Genomic DNA, 23321 nt, shown 5'->3' with positions numbered 1-23321 from the left:
GAAGCTTTATCAGTCTGAGAATCAGTTTTATACATTATAGCAGCCTCTCGTAAACCTTTACATATCCATCTAGAACCTCACACAGTGAATGTACTCTTACAAGCATATGGTATTAAACATGCAAAATTTATATCATACATAATTAAAGCCACCACATTGTAATTACACTATGCAGTTATCAGATATGAAAATCATAGTGGTAATTTCTTTCAGACAATTGTCTATATTTAACCTGTATGTTTAAATATGACACTAAGCTTAAATTTTAACAGCTGACAACTGCCTAATTCTCTTAATTTGAATATCCTGAACATTTGTGTTTGTTGATTTTAAACAGTCTTACTGCAATTAAACATACTTTAGTAATTTTAAGTTAAACATGGTGGGCATCAGAAAATAAACAAATAGTTTATCTTAAACGCAACTGCAAGATATTCCAAATAAACGGAGACATATTTTCCGTTAAGCTGATGAACTGTTAGTCTCTTTACTATTTGAATACACAACTTCAACAAAGAACCCAATACCACAGAAGCATAAAATGTGCAAAATGCATAAAGAATTCGCATGTAACAAGAACAAATAGATTCCAATATTCTAATAAAGATCAGCAAACATGCCAGATTAGATGCTTGTTTACTAGAAAAACTAAACCATTTTGACATTGGAATTATGATCCCAGATGCTAGGCAAAATAAGATTGAGCTATGGTGAGCAAGTTAATGTCAAGCAAAAAAGATCAGGTACCCACATAAAGGTCCAATTAAACAATCTAGCCATAGGAATTTTCTCAATTAATGGTTAGCACCTACTAGGAGTTTACATGAGAATCAACTGAATTCAAGAGGGTTAGAATTTAGTTTGCTTGTGTCTACATAAGAATTCTAAGCTGATCCCCCTTTTTACTCTGCCCCAAGGTTCTGCCATTCCTTCTCCTACAGATAGAAATATGATTAGTCCTTGACTTACAACAATTGGGACAAGAATTTCCACTGTTAAGCAAGGTGTTTGTTTAGTAAGTTGCACCCAATTTTATGACCTTTAAGCCATAGTTGTTTAGTAAGTTGCACCCAATTTTATGACATTTAAGCCATAGTTGTTTAGTGAATCACCCAATTGTTAAGCAAATCCAGCTTTCCCCAGTGAATTGCTTGATGGAAGCCAGCTGGGAAGGTCACAAATGGTGATCAGATGACCCTGGATGTTGCAACCATTGTAAAGACATGCCAGTTGCCAAGAGCCTTAATTCATGTGATATTAGGGATGCTGTAACAGTAATAAGTCACTTTTTTCCAGTGCTGTTGTAAATTGAGGATTACTCATTCTCAACATAGACCAATTTCATAAGTTCCTTATATCGCATTGGGAGCTCCACAGGGGGTCAAAAAAGTGAAGATGGCAGTCACAATTGCTTGATCAAAGTCTCGCCCCCTTTAACATGAGTTTCATGTTCATTTTAAAGAGGGGCATTTTAAAAAAAATCGCACAGTAAATGTAGTCCTAACTTATTACCATTTTTCACATTTCTAACCATTGCAGCATCCCTGTGATCACAAATTCAGACACTTGGTAACTAGCATGTATTTATAACAATCTCAGTCTCCTGAGGTCACATGATTTTGCAACCATCTGAGAAGCAAAGTCAATGGGGAAACCAGATTCACTTAACAACCATGGTGCTAACTTAACAAATGCAAGGATTCACAACTGTGGCAAGAAAGGTCACACAATGGGGAAAAACTCACTTAACCGCTATCTTGCTTAGCAATGGACTTAAGAATTGTTGCCAAGGTCTACTTGTAATGTCTGCCAATTTCACTTTTTAAACTCCCCCCCCCATACCCCTGATCTGTGATATATTAGTTTAGATCTAATTTAAGAAAAAAACTGACTTTCACTACATTTCTGAACTAGATTCTTCTTCCCTGCTGTGAGATGTTCAGAGGTGTAGCAGCAGTCTTTTTCACGTCAGAAAAACTTAAATAACCCTAGTAACAATTCTAAAATGGGAAAAAAGCATTTTCATCATTTTCTTCATCCAAACTGATAGATCTCTTGTTATAATTAAAAGAAAATTGATTTTTTTAAAAAAATAACCTGAATTAAATAAAAGTAATGTGAATGCCAATGTGTTTTAAAAAGAGCTCTGGCAAACATGCTGAGATTTATTGTTCCCGCATACAAAAATGTTCCATTGCACAAGCCTGAAACTTGCCCCAGAAATGCTGAATTTTTGGATAAGCATAGACAGTGGATTTTACAGTGGAGAGGTTAGAAACCCTCTCATTTCCAGTGGCATTGCAATGAAGCACTTACGAATTGACAAAAATAAATGATGTTGAGTTGATTTTTTTTCAAGTTGTTTGAAACATGGCTGATCATTTCTAATTCATGTACCTGACTTGTATAAAAGACCTACTGTTGTCTTTTTAAAAGAACTAATTATCCTGACATCCTATAGATAGAAATTAGCTCTCCCTGCTTGTCAGCTTTATTTGTGAGAGTTGGATGCTGAGTTTTTTTCTTCTTCTTCTTCTTCCCACACAGATTAAAGTGGTGGGTGCTGTTGGAATGGGCTGGGAAGCACAAAAGTGTCTTAGTCAGCCCTATTCAAAAAAAAGTATGCTGAAAACAAAACAAGTTATAATAAGGGAGTGGTTTAAATTATAGTTTTAATAAGCATCATTTAATAAGCATTTTTATTTACATCAAATTTAGTCTGCCATCAAAGAGACAGATGGATTTCTTACTGCTACTTCCCTTGGTTCTATGAATGATTCTGTCAGTGCACCAGTGAAAACCACATTATCAGTTGAAACGATTTACAAATATGTAAGCAAAGCATGGGACTTCTACAGAAGCTTGAAAAAGGACATTAATTTGATACCCTGATCAGTATTTAAACGAAAGAATTTTAGGTAGGGACACTTAGAATTTTGATTTTATATCACTTCCACAGGTCCACGGCATAAAAGCAAAGAGCTTATCCACAAAGCAGCTACCGTAATTCTTTGCTTTATAGGTACCCAGTTAGCTATTTAATTTATTTTTTCTTTAGAAATCTAAAACAATTTAAGAATTGAAGGATAGAGATCATGGCAAGAGCCAAGGGAGGCTCCCATAGGAATTCTACCACTTAGAATCACTGAACAGCCTCTTACAAAACCAGGCCTTCCATTCCTGCTCAGCCGCAGACTAGCGGGACAAAACAGAACATCTTCGACTTCTTAAGCTCAAAAAACAGAAATAATCATGACTGGAAAAGGAGGTAGCAAATGTTAATGGTGATTTTTGTACAATACTATGCAATATATCTAGTTATATATTTATTGAAGGATCTGGAAGACCAGGGTAGGAACAAATCATTATGGAGAACAATCTATCTAGTCACTAAGAGTCAACAATGACTTGAAGGCATTTATACGCTTCTTGTATATTTAAAAGTAACATCATCTCTCTAATCTAAAATGTGCTCAAATTCTGCCACATAGTAAGAAAATAAGTTACAGAACAAAGTTTTTAGAAACTACTCCATGTATGATTTCCTGTGGACTAAAATGTTGCCTGATTATTTATACCTACTGGATAGAACTTTGGGTAATTACAGTTTCACAGCCAGCTATGCCATTTTGAGAGGCCTAGGAAAATTTTGTCTCTGAAAGAGCAGGATTTTATCTGGAGCAGCAGTAAAAATGTGTGTGGGCCTTCTGACCTCCCGCCATCATTCCCAAATTTTTGGCCGTGGGGGGATGCTGAACATCTTCAAATGGACTTCCTTCTTTCAAAATAGCTGTGGCCAATAACAAGGCAGTCTCCATGTGTGATGTAGTATTCTCGTCTCTTCAGTCCTGGGATCATCAGATCTGTACTCCTCTTTCAGCAAAACACTTGCTAAGAAATGAAAAGAATATGTATCCTTTTAAATAAGTAGTGCAGCAGCTCTGCAGCTTTCCATCTGTTGAAACGCCCCCAACCATGGTTAATTTTAATGTGCAGCAGGACCTGAGCATTGTAGGAACACTTTATTAAATATTGAACTGAAAACATATCGAAATAATTTTGAACACAATGAGAATTCAGCCCAAGGAGGACAAACTTTTATTCCATTCATTATCTGGATTATATCCATTAGCATCTCACTCGCTCTTCGACATTCCCAAATGGAACTAGTTCTATCCATCACCTTTTAGGATAGGTACCAGAGCAACATTCTAAAACAATCTGGATGAATTAAAATTGAACTATTAATTTAAATTCAAGTACATTTGAATTAAAATAACTCAATATACCCAATAAAATTCCACATTGGTGGGGAAATGCTTAGGCCCTTGTCAAAACAAGATAGAAGATCTACAGAGATGGACAATTTCCCTGTGTTTCGTATGTACTTACAGATTAGGCATTTTTGTTACCGTCGTTTCTACCCTTTAAAACCAATAGACATGAGTCTATATAAATCAAATATTACCAGGGAATCATCTATAAACAGGATCACCTTATAAAAGAAACCAAAAACTCATTCTCTCCTATTGTTAAATATTTACTTATCAAGCAGTAATCCCATTTAAGTCAGTGAGATTTACTTCTGAGTAAACATGTTTAAGAATGTTTTTGCCTTCCACTACTTGTTAGTGTTTTTTCCATTTTATTGCTATGAGATACAAAAAAGGGCAGTATATTTTTGAGATTAAATTTGGTTCTGTAGCAGATGGTGTCTTCAAATAATTTTCCTCCTGTCAGAGTACCTGACAACATAAAGGATATTTCAACCCTTTTATCTCAAACACCTTTCACTAATTAAAATAGTTGGATCCTGGATGTAATAGGTATAGACAATCAGTTTAGATTGATTTATCCCCTGCTTGTAGTGGAAACTGCTGATTGTGTCTTTACTAAATGAAAATCCTTTCCTCTCCATTTGGATACATTGCAACTGTCTTTGAATTCATGAGGTGTTTGCCTCACTTTGAAGATCATCTTCAAAATGATGCAATTTCTATTCCAGGTAATAAATGCATATAAATGTTAGAGAGGTGACAACCATACAAACTCTAGCTTTGAAAACCTTAGCATACCTGCCATATCAATGCAATTGCTATATAGTTTAAATTCCAAGGATGATGGGGTGTTACATTTTCGATTATATTGTGTATAAAACTTCTCAGCTTTTTCAAAGAAATTGCATACAACAAAATGTGGTATTGAAAGTCTTCCACCTATGACCCAAGTTAATAGAATTATGTTCATCCAGGATTCCTTTGTTGCAATAAAAATTCCATCTTATCCTCACAGTCAGTATTACAGGCTTCCACGTTGAATCTATTCTGTTCCTACTTTCCTCAAAAGAAAGCAACCATTTCTTGAATATGTGTGTGTGTGTGTGTGTGTTGTATTTGTACTGATAAATAAATAAAGGGAGACTAGTATAGATCTATTTCGAGCTAATTAGCTCTCATCAGCTAGCCATACCCTTACTGGGATTTGAACCTTGGGCATACCAGGGGTTGTAACACAAATACATACATACATACATACATACATACATACATACATACATACATACATACATACGTGTGTGTCTTTGTGTGTGTGTTACAACCCCTGGTATGCCCAATATATATATGTTGTATTTGTGCTGATAAATAAAGGCATACCAGGGGTTGTAACACAAATACATATACATACACACACACACACACACACACACACACACACACACACACACACACACACACACACACACACACATATATATATATATATATATATATATATATATATATATATATATATTCTGAGCCTCAAGAGTTTGGAAATGATATAACAATAAATCTCACTATGCAAGCTGATAATCACAGTTGTTTATTAGTGCCATGAATAAGGAACTGATTTGAGAGATAAGCTTCAACACGGAAAATGATAACTGGGGACAAAATCTGTTGCACAGTTCAACCAATTGTGCTTGCCATCTGCAACAATGATTCAGATTGGAATGATAAATCATGCAAAAGGTGTTTGTGCATTTCATGGACATTTAAAACAGCTAGAGTTAATAACAGGCTTGTATACACATTGCATGTTCTTAGAATTATATTCTGAAAATTGTACATCTATCATTCTGGATCAGCAATTATTAGCATATAGTCCTGGCATGTAAAGATTTACAGACATATTCTTAAAATATAATCTTCATAAATTTAATATGAAAAATAACAAACTGGTATGATGACACTTTCTCAGGCCAACCATTTTTGGCAAAAGATCAATAAGTGTTTTATATTTATATATAACTCCCCATAGGACTAATATAGATTCATTTAAAAAAATAGAGTCATTATGTGAGTATACATCAGGTACCTCCCAACATTGTCAAGTGTTTTCTTAAGAAGCCACCAGCTTGAAATAAAAGCATACCCGCAAAAACCAGAGGAAGAAGTCACAGGTTGAAACCCTAAATTTTGTTATATGCACACTTACATGCATGCCAGTGTAGTATAGTCATTAAGAAGCTAGCCTAGGAACAGGGAGGATCTAGTCCTGTCCTAGGTATGAAAGCCAGCTGTGTGGTTCTGAGCCCTTCATTCTCAGTTCTAGACCTCTAGATTCAATTCTAGATCAACTAATTGAACATTGAGCCAGTATGGTAGATTGCAGTCCACGCCATATAATGAAGAGGCCTTCATCTTGCAGTGATCTGATTCAGGCAGATAATAAGAGAAGGGAGCAGAGAGAGAGAGAGAAAGAAAGAGATACACATGTATATTTGTGTATACCCATGGACAATGGTTTTGATTTATTCATATGGCAACAAGCAATCAATGGTGATCTTGATTCTTCTGTTAAGCTTTTAATGTAACCAAGTCTTCTGCCATTGGCAATGAAAAGGTTAAGTATATGAAGAAGTATGATTTACTGCCAAGCCTTGGGTATGAAGCTCGACAATAACCATTGATTGCTTGACAGTACAGTTCCTAGGAGAACTTTAGAAAACTGCCTCAGTCCATCTTATCTGGCACTTTTCATATTTACAAGCATGGGTTCTCTAATTTTTTAGCTAAAGTTTTTCCAGCCCTCCCTGTAGACTCCAAGAACTGAACTTGGAACCTTTTGTATATAAACTCTTTGCCTGACCATTATGCACATCCACAGAAAAGGGGGAAAGGAAGTAAATGATGAATGTCTCATGATGTAAATTCTTCTGCTTACATTCTTATATGTAAGTGTTGTGATAAAAGTACAAAAGGGCAGAAATTGCATTGATATCTCAACATAGATTTCATCCTTCTGACATCATTACTGTATGTAGATACCGGTCTTTATGGCCAAGCTACAATGCCTAGCCACCTACTGTTGTTCTTGGTTGTTTTATATTGACATTTCTACAATGATAAATTTGAGCTGTAACCACTATTATGTTTTCTTCCTTGTCTAAAAGTCATCCTGAATACTTGTCTGACATATCCAAGCTAAAGAGGGCTACAAAACATGTGTAAGCACTTTATCTGCTTTGGCTGCAATCCAGTAAACATCTTCAGTTGTACTGAAATGCTTGCCCACATACTATGGTGAGACTTGTAACTTTCAGTTTATAAATTGCCACCTCCAGTGTATGTTACATTACAAGCCATTAGAAAGAACAGAAAATGTTCCTGGATTTCAAAAGCATTCTGTTAAGTCAAATAAGAAGAGAAGCTTTTTTTCCCCTAAGAAAGGCAAAACAAAAGACCTTTTTTTCCCGGGTGTTGACTTTGTTATGAAATGCAGTAAAGCTTTTGCAAAGGTCAACAGTGAAGTTTTCTTTAAACAGTATAAAAGTTCTTTAAACAGTATGTATCTACAACACAGCATAATTTTCAGATGTCCAATCATTTTGAACTATTTGTTTTTATATTTCTGTATTCTGCCTTTAAAAGAAACTCACTTGGGAAGGTTTTTCAAAGCTGGGGGAGGTGAAGGAAGGGGAGGGGAGGGAAAGTGCAGAGATGGGAAGGGAAAGAAAAAAGAAATGTAAAAGGCAGGCTGCTGGATCCAAGTTAGTTATGGATTTGAAAAATCCAGAATCCTGTGTTCTACATTTTATGTTAATATATTAAAACTCAGACTCACATAATCTAATGGTTTGGAGAGACTTTGGAGATCATCCAGTCCAATACAAGAATCCATCATTAAAGTACCCTGAACAGATGACTACCCAATCTGTGTTTAAACATATTTTACAAAGAAAAGTAAAACCATCTCAGAGGCAACTTGTCTTATTGTTGAACAGCTATTACTGTTAGAATTACTTTCTTAAGGTTCAGCTGAAATCTACTTCCTTGTAATTTAAACACACTGTTTCTTTTCTGGTCTTCTCAAAACATTTTGAACATGATGAAGATAAAGAGGCTATTGTGCCTCTTTGGATTCTGCTTTTCTTCAGAAAACCTATACTTAGTGTCACCAATCAACTCTCTTAAGTTTTTTTTTTTTCTGTGCAAGCCCCTAACCAACTTGTTTTCATTTCTCTCTTTCATTTCTTTCCAAAAGATTGTGCCCAGAATTTAACATAATATTAGAGATGCTGGCTGGCCAATCAAATGGCTTCCTGTGATCTTGTTACTTCTCTTGATCCATCCTAAAACTACATTTGCTTTCTTTGAAGCTGCTTGATTCAAGAAAGCATGTCTGAACAGTATGAGCCCCATTCTCTACCCATTTAGATTTTGATTTATCCTAGTCTAATCTAGCAACACGCAGTTATCTGTGTCATCTGTGTTGATATTCTTCTTCCTGATTTCTGACAGTGGCACTACTCATTAATATGATGGATTATTTTATAAATATGTTGAACAACACAGGTTTAGAACTATTATTTCAGACTAAGCCGAACACAATCCATTGCTTACCTACTCAAAAATAAATATCATTTAATTCAGCGTCTTTATTTCCAGGCAAGTGGGTAGGTGTCTAGAAATTGCAACTTAAATGTATCCAGTAGCTGAAGCTGCATGAACTTTTCTGAAAACAGGCAGCATCCATGGATTGCAGAGACCCTGCACTAATGTTAATTACTGTCAATCAGTGTCTGCTTGTGGAGTTCAGGTATACATTACTATCAAATTACTTAGTTCTTGTGGAAAACAACTTGCCTAATGTTTCAAAACATTCCAAATCAGATAGATGTATTTGCCTGTGTGACAGCAGTAAGGCATCTCTCCACTAAAACAACAAGACTGTGGAGCATTGCCATCTAAGCTAATATACAACACAAATGTGTGTGCTTATCCATTTAAAAAAAAAGAATTCTTAATTGCTAGGTTTTATATTTTACGGTTATATTTAAATCTGTCTCTTGAGCTGATGTATAACAAAACAAAATAACCAGTTAAAGTGAACACACGATCATCTATGTGATCCATCTTTTTTTTACTCGTTAGACATAAATGGAGAAACAGCTCATATAATATACGTGAGACTTCCCCAAACTTTCCAGCTTTGTACACTGGAGCGGAGGGAGAGATGATGGTTTTGGTGAGTGGCAGGCAAGCATGTGCACCCAACTCCATTTGTGTAAGTGGTGGACACGCCTGCCTGCAACTCATGAAAATGGAGCACGTGTGGATCAGAGGTGCTATTCAGCCAGTTCTTACTGGTTCGAGTGAACCGGTAGCGGCAGTTGCTGGAGGTTCCCTGCCCACCCACCCCAACATAATGAGCGACCTTCTGTGCATGTTCAGAAGGTGGTGTGTGCGAGCCAAGCGAGCATGCATGCGAGGGCACTCACATTTGCAAACCCCACCACTGGTGTGCTTGCCCACTGCTCATGCAAGTGGGGATGCACACCCCTTCACCCTCTTTGGCAGCCCAGTTCCGAACAGCTCAAGGCCCGGTAGTGGGCTGCAGCATGGAGATTGGGGATCCCTGCTGTACATATTTCAAAAGGAAATAATTATTATATTTGCTAATTTAACCAGTGGACTTCTAATCTTTGGTATGGTTGCAGAGAACAGAATATAAGAAATGATGGGAGATGACTTCCGGTCACCGAAGGCGACGGACGTGCGTGTCCACTGCTCGCCTTTTCAGTGGGCTCCCTTTGGGAGCACAGGGTGCCTTGGAGGGGTGTCCTGCCATAGGGCGGCTTGCTGGGACCCCCTGGATTGGCGGCGGCCGCAGGGGGGTCTCCAGCTTTGCCCCAGGAGCCGGGAAGCGTCGGGGGTGTGCGGCGGCGCTGCATGTCGCCGCGCGTGTTTGCCGAGCGGAGCCTGGAAGGAAATAATCAATTCGAAGGCTACAGCTGAAGTGCGGTGAGGTGGGAAGTCTCCCCAAGTCTTTTGTTAATCTACTCAATTGATGAACTGCAGTCTTGTTAAAACTCTGTTTCAATCTTCGGAAGAGTTTAAGATTGGAGGGGGGGATTCCACCCCCCTTGGAAAAGCGGCATTTGTAACATCTCTCCCTCACAGAGGAGAGAGAGAGAGAGAGGTAAAAACTGACTTTCACTTCCCTTAAAAAGTGGGAGGATGATTTTTCATTACAATTGCAAGAGAGAGGATGGCTGAGTTGATCTTTCTTTAAACCAGTTATGAGAACTTTGGACTTGTTGTTTCCTGACCTCCTGTGAAGGCTGAACCAAGATGGCCAACTTCCTCCTTCTTCTTTGACTTCACGAATGAGATTCCTCTTTTGGAAGATTTTCTGACTTTGAACTATTTTCCACCCCAGAGACCTATAGGACCCTCTCTTATTATATACTTCCCTTGGATCTGGAATATTGGACTTAACTATTTGGCTAAGAGCTGTACTGGAAGACTAATATTCCCTTCTGGGTTTGCCTGCCTCGTGATCTCTCCCGGTTGTGCTTTTCCACATACGCCATTTCTTTGCATAGACTTATAAATATCTCTGAGCTTTATGATGGGTCCTAAAAAATATCCACCTGGCAAGGCTTCTTTGGCCCCGACATCTTCTACGTCTAGTCCGATTACTCAACAGTCACAATTGGGGTCATTTCTACAACCTAAAGCCCCCGAAGAGAGTTCAAAGGACTTATCCGTCCACCAGATGCTTCAATCTCTCTTAAAGGGACAGGACAAACTGAAAAAACAACTGACAGACTTAAATGAGCAGCTCAGAGAAACGCAACAACAAGCCACATAAAATAAACAGAGAATAGGTGTGCTGGAGGAGGGTGTGGTTGGGATGAGGGAGGAGGTTAGGACAATCCAAAGGGGGAACATAGAATTTGAAAACCACATGATAAAAATGGAATTCGAAAGGATGTCTTTTTTCCTTAGGTTTCAAAATCTGCCAGAAACTGAGAATGAAGACCTTAAGGAGATTATGACCACAATATTAGCAGAATACATCAACAGAGATAAACAACAGCTCTGGTGGGATATCGACCTGATTTATAGGATTAACTCAGCATATGCTAGAACACACAATGTTCCAAGGGAAGTCCATGTTAAATTTCTTAGAAAGACCACAAGAGATGAGGTCCTAGGTGCTCAGAGGGTGGGACCACTAAAATATAAAGACAAAGAAATAACCATCCTTAAACAGATCCCAAAGAAAGTAAGAGATAAGAGGAAGAAATATTCCTCTTTAGCAAAAAAAATATATAATAAAGGGGTCTGGTTCAGGTGGTTATTGCCAGAAGATATGTTGATTTTCTGGGAGGGCAGTAGAATTAGAATTAACACAGTGGTGGAAGTGGAGGCTTTCATTAAAAGACATAATGCCCTTCTAGACGAAACAGGGGATGGTACACAAGATATGAAGGAGGGAGGGGCTGAGGCTCTGCCAGAAGACAGGGGGGAGGATCCAACACTGAGAAGACTCAGGTCACAAAAATGAATTGAAACTTTATTGCAATTGTTGTTATAATGTAATTTTTGGAAGTGATACAAAAATGATTGAATGCACTGATGATTTAATGTAAAACCAAAACTGCAATATTTATTCAAATGTTGATGCTTTTTCTACCTTTTTTGTAAAAGTTACGAGATTTGGGGGGATTACCCTCCCCCGCATGATGTAGCTGTCAAAATTTTCTATACCCTTTCTTTACCCTTTTTCCTTTAAAAAATTTGTAAAAACCTATAAAACCTTTTTAAAAAAAATAAAAAATAATAAAAAAAAGAATATAAGAAATGATGGATTTATCCGATATTGGATATGTTCTCACATTGTACTTTGTTACAACATAATTTATTATGATTCGGTTTGGCATATTTTGTGAGCCCAGCCATTGTTTATGGTTTACCACTATCTGTGGCCTGGTCATGCTACAATTGTCTGAAAGTATAGCTTAGCATAATGTCTGGCAATGGCTGCTTTCAGATAGAATGGCAAACTATGGTTTGTCAATACAAGGCTGAGGAAACATATGTTCCAATCTTGTCTTTCGTGTTATTTTATGATCCAGGAATCAAAAGTTTGTTTCTGATGAGTGCCACCTATGATTTGTTTCAATGTCCATGTGTAACAAAAGGTGTTATGTTCAATGGGTAGTCCACCCATAAAGAATGCTCTTAATAAACCATGTGACACTTTTCTAAGTAACATATACCGTATTTTCAACAAGCCTAACTCAGATAGGTTGCCTTACATATAAAAGAGAACAAAGAAAAACTGAATTTTGAAGCCTTGTGTATCTTAATCTTATATTTCATACTTATATCTCTCATATCTCTCATCTCATATCATTGACATTTCTGTAAGAAACGTATTTTTGCACTAGTTGCCAGCTTTGGGGGAATATTCCTTTTTGGAAATATTAGCTTCCTTTCAGTCTCTCAAGCCATCACTCCATTGAGAAAGTTCCTCTGACCTATAGGCCAGGTGTGAATTGTGGAACAAATAACATACTGCTTATGTGCAAATTCAAAATTAACTTAAAGAACCAGCCAGTTTCCATAATATGATCTCAAGCATTTTCAAAGATCACATTATCATTTTTAAGTCCCAAATCTCATTGATGTCAGGGTTCCAAGTAACATCCCCAACAAAAGAAGACTCCGAGGCTTGAGTTTCCTCAAAATTCCATTTTATTGGAGATGTCATATTGGCACATCTGGGAAAACCTGAATCTGAACGTTTCCAGGCCTGAAGGCCCAATGTAAAAGATGGCTTCCAGACTTGACAATTGATAGATAAACAGAGGAGCTCTGGAATGAATTTAAAAATGTCTTTCAGGATGAATGTAAAAAGAAACTGCCAAAGATTAAGAAACAAAAGTAAACAGATTGGATGTCAGAACAAACTGAACTTTGATGTTGGAGAAAACTCCTGAGATTATTACAGGCAGCCAAGAAAACAAACAAATGGATCATCAAACAAATGACAGACTTAGATTACATACTTTGGATGTATTATGCAAAAATCTAGGTCTCTGAAGAAAGTTCTTAATGCTGGGAAACACAGAAGGAGAAGACCAGCAGATGAATTCAGTCACAGTTTGATGACTGCACTGGTGGAAGACTTGAAGAATTCATTTAGAGGGAATTACAAATTACTGTGGTCAGTAATTAGTTGTACAACTACGCATTGGGAGTAGCCCTGAACATCATCTACAATATAGAAATTTTAAACTATCTCTTCTTCTTGTTCCATCTAGATATTCACTCTTCTCCCACATATAAGTATTTTTATAAGGAGGGGGGGACGACTTCCATGGTTATCAGTAGTTTTCTTCCTTTCACTGACTATTCCAGAGTGGGAAACTATTGGCCTCTTTCTTATGCCCCTGTATCTTAATAATGTACAATAGTATGTGAGAATTATTTTAGAACACAGGAGAAAGTGTTCTAGGATCATCATGAAAAAGCAATCTCAGCCTACAGAGGCAGTGGGATGAGGAAAGGGTTCCAGAAGGGACCCTCTCAAATTTTCTGAGGAGCCAAAGGAAAGGAGGGGGAGCAAATACTTTTCGAGACTTTCAAGACTGATGTAATCCAAATAAGAAGCACAACAATAATTACTAGCTCTACCTTTATTGTAAAATTATATTAACAGAATATTTCAAGTTCTTTCTCCTATCTCCCAGGGTCATTCTAATGTACCATTACTCAGTGAAAGGGCCACCAGAATTTGGAGTGCAGTTTACAGGCAAAAACTAGAAGCATGTGGCTATCTTAAGACTACTGTTTTCTTTATTTACAGATTTATATTCCATTGAGTATTCAGGGCAACAAACCACATTAAAATGCACAATATTAAAAACTAAATACTGCTAATTCTAAAAATCAATTAATAATTAAAAGCCTGGCAAGCTTAAAGATTGACCTTTTAGATTGTTTGCTTTTAATTTTTCGCCCTTGCCTCTTTTATATTAAGATTCTATTTTATGTCATGGCCTTATCCATTTTACACTGTAACCCTACCAGTAGCTTGACTGCAACCTTTTAGAAAAAGATAAAGTGAGGTCCTCGGCACAACTGGTTTTACAGTGTATAGCCTGAAATTTAACACTTTGAAAAAAAAATGTCAAATGTGGCAGCAAATGAAAATGTTCCAAAACAGTACATGGGGTTGCATGTATCCCAGTTATAAAATATATGGCTTATTTTCAATTTTCACTATCTGTAATTTATCAGAAAGAGCATGATGTCCAATACATCTCCATATTGCTAGCAAGAAAGCATAGAAGTATGAAATATTGAAAATAGGCAACTATGGAAAACCATATCAGATATTGACTAGAAATCAGTTTACCATGGAAACATAAAATGTATTCCAAAAAAAAAAAAAGTTACCAATTAGAAATGGTTAGGAAGGGTTTATTTAACAGAATACTTTGGGAAACTATTATAATTTCAGATCTTGGGATCTTTCTCTTGTCAATTGAAAATTGCAAGTTATTTTTCTCTATATTTCAGTGTTGCTGGTTTATTAATATTTTATGCTGTCCATCTCTCCCACAAGGTGGCTCTGGGCTAGTAGATTCTAGTGCTCAATCACATTAATATCTTTTTCTTTTAGCTTTAGAATAGTACCCAAAGGCATCTCACATTTTTCATGCAACTTTTAATTGTCCCAAGATATTTTCATATTTGCTTTTACACAGCTTGATTGATTCCTATGGAGGCATTTGCAGGATTCAATACTTTCATCAAAATAATGAAAGTGGGTAGACCAGCTCTTTGTAATTCCTCCCTGAAAGGAATTCAGAGGATTCTGAAAAGGAGAATAGTTGAGAGTACCTGCAAGTACTCCAGACATTTGGCCTTCATTAGGAGACATAGGGATGGGGTGGCTCAGTGGCTAAGACACTGAGGTTGTTGATCACAAAGGTAAGCAGTTTGGCGGTTCAGACGGAGTGAGCTCCCGTTACTTGTCCCAGCTTCTGCCAACCCAGCAGTTTGAAAGCATGTAAAAATGCAAGTAGAAAAAAAGGAACCACCTTTGGTGAAAAGGTAACAGCATTCCGTTTGCCTTCAACATTTAGTCATGCTGTCCACATGATCACGGAGACGTCTTCGGACAGTGCTGGCTCTTCGGTTTAGAAACAGAGATGAGCATCGCCCCCTAGTGTCATGAATAGCTAGCACATATGCGCGAGGGGAACCTTTAGCTTTAGGAGACTGCAAAATAATAGTCTTCAGCTGGTTTAGAGCTCTGGGAGATGAAGGAACAACAATCCTGCTCAAACTGTGGCCAGTCCTTTAAATAGCCACTGGGTTTGCTTACTTCCTTTAGTAGTCGCTTTTTGAAATTGCTTGTTAATTGCTTTTCAGCTATTAGGAACCTTTGGATCAATAAGTCTGAAAATACTGGGTGAGTTTCCTTCAATCCTTAGTGAGGGAGATGTTTAACTGAAGTTTATACATTAAAAAAATTGTAATCAACACCAAAACATTAAAATGTTGATTTTTAAAATCCAGATGGATTTGAAATAAGATGTTGGAATTAATTATAAGAAATTCTTCCATGGGAAAATGCTGTTGTTGTTTCAAATTTTTAGGGGAAAACATGATAAGACAAGACTTTGAAGGTTGTATACTAGAGAGAACTAAATATGATAATTAAAGGAAAACACTTAAATTTGATTACTAATGCAGAATGGAAAAAAATATTTTAAGATTGGCCAAACTGAAAGATATTTGTGTAGAATGGTCCCAGAAGTTAATTTTAAGAGTATCTGCCTTTATAAATTCACTGTATTTAACAAATGTTATGGAAGAAGAACAAATCTTCGTGACCAAGACTGAGATTGCTCTGAAAGTGGATATAAAAGTGACGATTACAGGAATGATATGGAAAAAAGATGCCACACTGGCTATGTAAATGAAACGGGTTGATGTTTTGATAGTAGGGATACATAAATAACAAACCAAGAGAGTGATTTTGATACCTTTCCTATATTAAATTTACAAAAGAGAATGGTTAAAGTTGTAAAGAAGGAGAAAAGAGAAGAAACCAAGTCCTCGAACATTATTTGAAAGGATTAGAGAACAAGATTGTTAAAAGGAAATGAATATAAAGGAATGATTGGTTTAAATAGTTATGTATTTCTAGTAATCCTTGATGGACTTTTGCTGACCAGGACTGAATTATGAGACTTTAAGGATTTGTTTATAGATAAGAGATGAAATATGGGAAGAAGCGATCATTGGTTATATTTTAAGAGAAAGTAATGCTAGTGGAATTATTTATACTTGTGATGAAGGGAGGAAACATTTCTTTATATATTTCTTTTATTTTTCTTTACATATTCTTATTTTTTCCATCTTCTCTATTTTTTTTTGCACTCCCCCTTTTTAAACTTATACTGTTTTATCTTTTTAATTGTAATTTAATACAATTAATGTATTAAATGACAGTAATGTCAGTCACATTAATCTTAGGCTCCACTTGTTTATATATGAAGGTGTACAGTGGCATAATGCTGATTGCATTGTATTGGTGCAAACACTGCTTTCACTATTTCCCCCTCTTGACCCAGCTTCTCTTTCTTTCGGTGAGTAAGAGAGGATTATTTTGAGGGAAAGCAGGGACATTTCTGTTTTTTACTTTTTAACATATTCTCATCGGTCCAGAGTGATATTCTTCTGCAAAACCAATTTCATAATTTTATCCTCTAGAAAAGAAGGGCATTACTGGATATGTTATATAATGGGCTGGGAACCAGTTACAGAGGGGGAAAAACATTAAAGCTTTACATTGTAAGGCAATTTTCAGACAGCAAGGGAATAGGCAGTACAGTTCGTCAAAGATCAGCCGTAGGACACATACTAATCAATATTTCATTAGAGACACAGGGGAGTGAAATAGAAGCATGCTGCTGACATCTCCTGATTACATCAAGAGTGGAAACTCAGTTAATGCAAAGAAGAATTGGGATTCTGTGTGGGACAAACTGAATAACTAAATCATCTAGAAAAATAAGAAATGGAAATTGGCCATGTGGAATATGACATCAATGGGCCACAAACTTTTTTTCAGAACTTATTTTATAGAGCTAAATAAGTGCAAGTCATTTAAATCTTAACTCACCCTGCAGGAGAATGAAGCTGTATTATAATGGAAGGGCTAAAATTTGACAGTATTTATGCAGAAAAATAGCCATCTAAATTTGCCGGAAAGATCACAATGTCTCTAAACGTATGAGTGATAATGGTGAAAACTTTCTATTCAGGCTTCCAAATAGAATGGTCTCCATCTGATACCCATCTATCCCAATGCTTCTCAATCTTTTCTTCACCAATGACCCTCTTTAAATATGGCCATGGACCATGGCCACAAACCATCAAGGCTTAACTCAAGATTCAAATCATAACATTTTTTCAAGCCTTCACAGACTGCCTGTGACAACATCGCCACACTCTAGGCATCCACAGACCACAGGTTAAGAACCACTGTATTTAGGATTTTGCCTGATACTTTATTACGATAGTGTTGTGGTTTAAATAAGCCACTTATATGAGAATAGTAGATAGCTGCATTTTTTTAAAAAAAAATGTCCCAGCTGCTGTGGCTTGAAATTTGTTAAAAACTACCCAGAGATCTTCAGGATTGAAAGAGGCTGGAAAAGGACCAAAAGCTATTTTCTATATATTTTGCTGATTTTGGAAGATTTGCAATTGAATATTTATTTTAAAATGTCAGTAACTATAATGAAAAAAAAAACCAAGAACACAGGAACAAAAGAAGCTTCATTATACCAAATCAAGTTAATATTTCATCTAGCCAAATAACCACGTAACACCTCTCCTGCGCGGGCTACACTGGCTGCCTGTGGCTTTTCAGGCGCGTTTCAAGGTGTTGACCATCATTTTTAAGGCGCTCCATGGCACAGGACCTAGTTATTTGAGGGAGCGTATCCTGCCCCATACATCCCTTCAGCCGATTCGCTCACACAGAGAGGGACTCCTCCGGGTGCCATCCACTAGGCTGTGCCAGCAGGCGACGCCTAGGGGAAGGGCCTTCTCTGTGATGGGCCCGACCCTCTGGAATGACCTTCCCCCCGACATTAGAATGACTACGGATCTCCGCTCCTTCCGTCAGAAACTTAAAACCCACCTATTCCAGCTAGCCGGCTTGGCCTAATTCCATCTTTCCCACCTCAGTTTTATTTCTAAATTTTTAGGATTGGTTTTAGGGTCTGTTTTTAATGTTTTTAATTTTTATAAATTTGTATAGGGGTTGTTTAATTTGACTTTTAGCTATGTATATGATTGTTTGTATGTTTTTAAATTTATTCCTGTACACCGCCCCGAGTCCCTCCGGGGAGAGGGGGCGGTCTAGAAATTTAATAAATTATTAATTATTATTATTATTATTATTATATTGTCAATAATGTCAGGCAGTGGTTCTCCTAGTCATCAATTGTACATTTTTCTAGCATTTGTTGGGATTTATGAATTTAGCCTCTTGTATATGAAGTATATGCTCTATCTTTGAATTACTATCATTCTCCAGAGATCCAAAACACCAGATGGCATTGGCCAAACCTGTTTTCTTTAGAAGACCATCACTGCAATTTTTTTAAGTTTCTGGAGATCTATTTTCAGAGTAATTCTTATAATGCTGCTTGTTTCCACAATTATGTTACTGAGATAACATTCTCCATTTTTAGCTCTTTTTGACCATTAACAAGCAAAGAACCTTTAAACCCTTGAAAAATGGGGCAGCAAAACGTAGCATGCTAAAAAAGGAATAAAAATGCTTTTCAGCTTTTGTACACAGATGCATGAACAGCTGGGCTTTTTAAAAGATCAAGACCTCTTTGATTTATGATTAATGATGGGTGACCAGATCCCCTGAGCTCCAAAATGTCTAAAAGTAAATCACACTGCAAAAAAGGCCACCAAATGTTCCTACAGATTGTAGATTAGATCTCAAGCAGAGTCATCTAGCTCACATGGATATGCAAACTTTATGAAGTTCTAAAACTCTTAATTTTGAGGTCATAACTCAAAAAGCTTTAGTATGTCTCCCTTTGGACTATTGGTTGGAAATCTAAGTTTTGACAGTGTCCTAAGCACATTCATTAAGAAGAAGCTACTTATCAAGCACAACTAAATTATATTAAAGTAACCAAAATATCTTTACAATCCCCAAGGCATGTCACAACTTTTGAGCACCCCTAATGTTTGGAAATTGAAAGTTGAAAAATGTGACACACACTAAATTGGGGAAAATTTAATCTCAATGTATTTAATTTCATTATACAATGTATATATTTCTCTTCAGAGTTTCTTCAGTGAAAAAGCATTATGGGGTTCTAAAATTGGAACTTAATTTTTTTAAATTGTGGGTCTGATTTTTTTTTAAAAAAAACTAAATGATTAAAATATATAACAGCATAGATAGCAGACACAGATTGCTTATAAAGCTCAGTTGTGGCATTTTTTAAAAAAATCATTAATTTATTGACTGACTGAATTTCTGGAATGCTCTATTTCAACACTGCAAAAGGCCTGGAAGAAAAAACACCCTTGCCTGCCACTGAAAATATAATAAAATTGAAGCTAGTTGTGTCTCATTGAGAATGAAGTGGCACCAATGAGAGGAATAATTCCTGGCTGCCACCTGCTACAATCAAAACAAGAAAGCATTTTTCCCAGGGTTCCTGAGGTCAATTTTAAGATATGGGAGGAAACATTCTTTCCAGCCCACAAAGATCTCTATAGTTTAATAGCCATGCAATTGAATGAATGGGTGAATCAATCAATCAATCAATCAATCAATGATCATTAAAACTTGAAAATGAGCTGGAAGCCAGTAAGATTTGACATTACAGTGGCACCATTTGGTCATTTTATTTGTTGTCAATTAATATCCTACTTTAACATGCTTTTTTAAAAAACGTGTGTGTGTGTACAGTTTATGATTGTACAAAATGGTAATATTTTAATTTAATATACTCTGAGTTTAATGTAAACATTTACAATTTTTTTGTATATCACTACATATCGTCATACATAAGCTTCCTACGACCAAGTCCCAAACATGAATGAAGTGATGGACTCTTCATGGGAAATATAGCAAGGAGTTACAGCTTTATCTAATGCAGAATAACTTTATCTAATGCAGATTAGGAGATAAGGATGGAAGAAGGAGCTCAAGGACTGAAAATCAAAACCCAAGTGGAACACCTTACCTTCTTGGTAAAGGGCAGGGGAGTAGAAGGGCTGAAGCTGATCTGCAGCTAAGATCATTTGACTTCATGGACTTGGAAAGGGGAACTGAAAAGATACAAATCCTATGGATTTCTCCCACTTCTATTTCAGCTGCAAAATCAACTTCAATAATACTTTGTTCATCCTCATCATGGTTTGCAAGATATTTGAGAAGTACGGTGGAATGAAAAGATTGTGCAAAATTCAATTCTAAATTTTAGAAAATAAAATTATGTAGCATGCTTACATTTCACACCCTTTTTACACTTCCAACTTTAATTTTAATCTGTACTTAGCAGCAGACACAGAACATTTAAAATAGGGCTGTCAAACTCCTGACCCACAGGCCAAATACATCACATGCTGCCCATGCCTACGCCTGGTTTAGCGAAGGGGAAAAAAAGTCCCGATATGTCACGTGATGCCACTGTGACGACGTGAGTTTAACCCCTGATTTAAAACATGCTCCTAATGTTTGCATTACTGCAGCCACCATTGTATCACCACCAGCAGCAGTAGCAGCAGCAGCAAACAGCAGAAAAATACAGAAAGGAGAACAGGAAAAAAGTTTTGAAATCTAGCATACTCTACCAACCTCTACTATTTATCCCTTCTCCATACCTTGTCCCAAACCTCATCCATTTTTTCAGGAGAATGGAAGGAGACTTATTAGCATGAGATGAATGCTGGGATAATCAGTGATACCATTAAGGTAAAACTTTGGAGAATCCCAAACAATGTGCCTTATCATACTGAAGAAGAAAATTGATTTATATTATCCTCTAAAAGTGAGAAAGGTGACGTCAGTCCCAGTAGTGGGATTCAGCTAGTTCACACCACTTCGAGAGAACTGTTTGTTAACTTTCTGAGCAGTTTGGTGAACTGGTTCTTGGAAGAAACAATTAGGGCAGAGAACCGGTTGTTAAATTATTTTGAATCCCACCACTGATGAGTCTATTACACAAGTTACAACACAGGAAGGCTGTATTAATGCTGTGGTAGCCATACCAATATTGAAGCAGCTGCCTTGAAATGCTGTCTCAGAGTTGCATGGCTGCAACTAAACATGCCGAAGTGGACTTAGCCTACCAGTTCCTTTAAAAAAAAGCTTCCTATAGAAAATTGCTTGCAAAATAATGGCAACCTACCATGGCTCCAGTTTAATGCATCATTTATAGGCACTTACTTTTCATCCAGTGAAAAGAGCGACAGGGCAATGGCGATGCAAGACTAAATAGCAGAGAAGTGGGCACTTAAATCTTTAATGAATGCAGAGATTAGAGCCAGGTGTTAATTCCAGGAAGAGCCTTTACCAGAGGGTTTGCAGGTGCAAAGGACAATGCCTTCTGTTTTATGCCAAAAAGGTATGAATTTAGCTATTCAAAAACTTTTAAAATATTTAACTGCCAATTAAAATGCTGATTTCAGCTTCTTACTGGAATAATAAAACTAATTAAATGGTTTAATAATTATCCCTCCACTGAGATCCATGAGCCGTTTGGAAATATTTAAAACATTGTCTTTTCTGCCAACTCTCATCTAAGTTCTAAGGTTGCAAAGTCAACTGAGTTGAGTTGTGGGATGGGATGCAGGAAATGCAGATAGGCCTGAAGGCCAGGTCCTTGTGAAAATGTCCTTTTCTTGCCATTGCTGAGAACTTAATTGGATATTACCACCAATAGGATTTTAATGGTAGAAATGCACCCAACTGTGGCAAGAAAGAAATAAACCAATTTTATTGCTACGGAGAAATTATCATTAAGTTACTTAGAAAATGAACCCCATTACTTTGTGTTTGCTAACAGCCGTGTGATGAGTTAGTTCTAAACTTTTCCTACTCTTCTCAGCTCATCAAAGCAGCATGCATTGGGCTGAATTCACAAAGTATATGTTTCAAATGTTACCATCTCCTATTTCTATGTTGTTTTACAGCTGTTTCATGTCTTGTTGGGCATAAATATCTTCATATTTAATAATAGGATTGCTTAACTTTCTCCATGGTTCCCTGTCACTCCATGGTTTCCTGTCACCCATTCAAGGGGCCTAATGTAATTTCCACTTATCTATACCACAGTCTAAGTTTTTATCCTGTGGAAATCTTGCAGCAAAATAGATCTAATTTTGCTTCAGATCTAATCTGAATGTTCTTGGCAAGTTCCAATTTTTGTTGATCTATTCTATCAGCTAGAGGAGTCCTTCCTCCACCACCACCCCTTTTTGGGGGCACTTCTATAGGAAGGCAGAATTTAAGAACCATGCCCACTTTGAAAAAACAAAGTAAAACAAAATAAGGGCTGCACCACTGGTTTTAGCTTAAGCGCCACAGCTGGACTTCATAGATAGCAACCTTAAGCCCCAGGTGAACAATATAGCCATATTTTGTGAGACCTTTGGTCTAATTTGCAAACAAACCATTCAAATTGCTACCAAGAATGAAGTACCCCTTCCCCAAGTGTTGTAAAAAGGAAGGGAAATAAAGAGAAAGAATGCCCATTTGAATTTGTTTCTAGCTCATCAATCAATTGGAGGCCACCTATCATGTCCAAAAAAACCCAGTAGGATCTGAATTGTAGTCTCCTTTGGAAAACAAAAGTAGCCCCTCTATTTTACTTAGATGGCTGGTCTCTCTTTCAAGGATTCAAGCCAGTTTTAAAGAAAATATGGGAAACAGAAAAGAATATTTGCAGTTCAAGTTTCAACAATGCAGTCCTTAGT

The 23321-nt window shown here is 36.8% G+C and overlaps 1 protein-coding gene across 2 annotated transcripts in view; it reads right to left on the bottom strand.

Annotated features, from left to right (window-relative positions):
* Window positions 1-23321, bottom strand: part of SPON1 (spondin 1) — a 333634-nt gene that overhangs the window by 288994 nt on the left and 21319 nt on the right. The window lies entirely within an intron of this gene.

This window comes from Natrix helvetica, assembly GCF_964273705.1.
Source record: "Natrix helvetica genome assembly, chromosome: 1".
Lineage (NCBI taxonomy): Eukaryota > Metazoa > Chordata > Lepidosauria > Squamata > Natricidae > Natrix > Natrix helvetica.
This window is presented reverse-complemented; position numbering and strand designations above follow the sequence as displayed.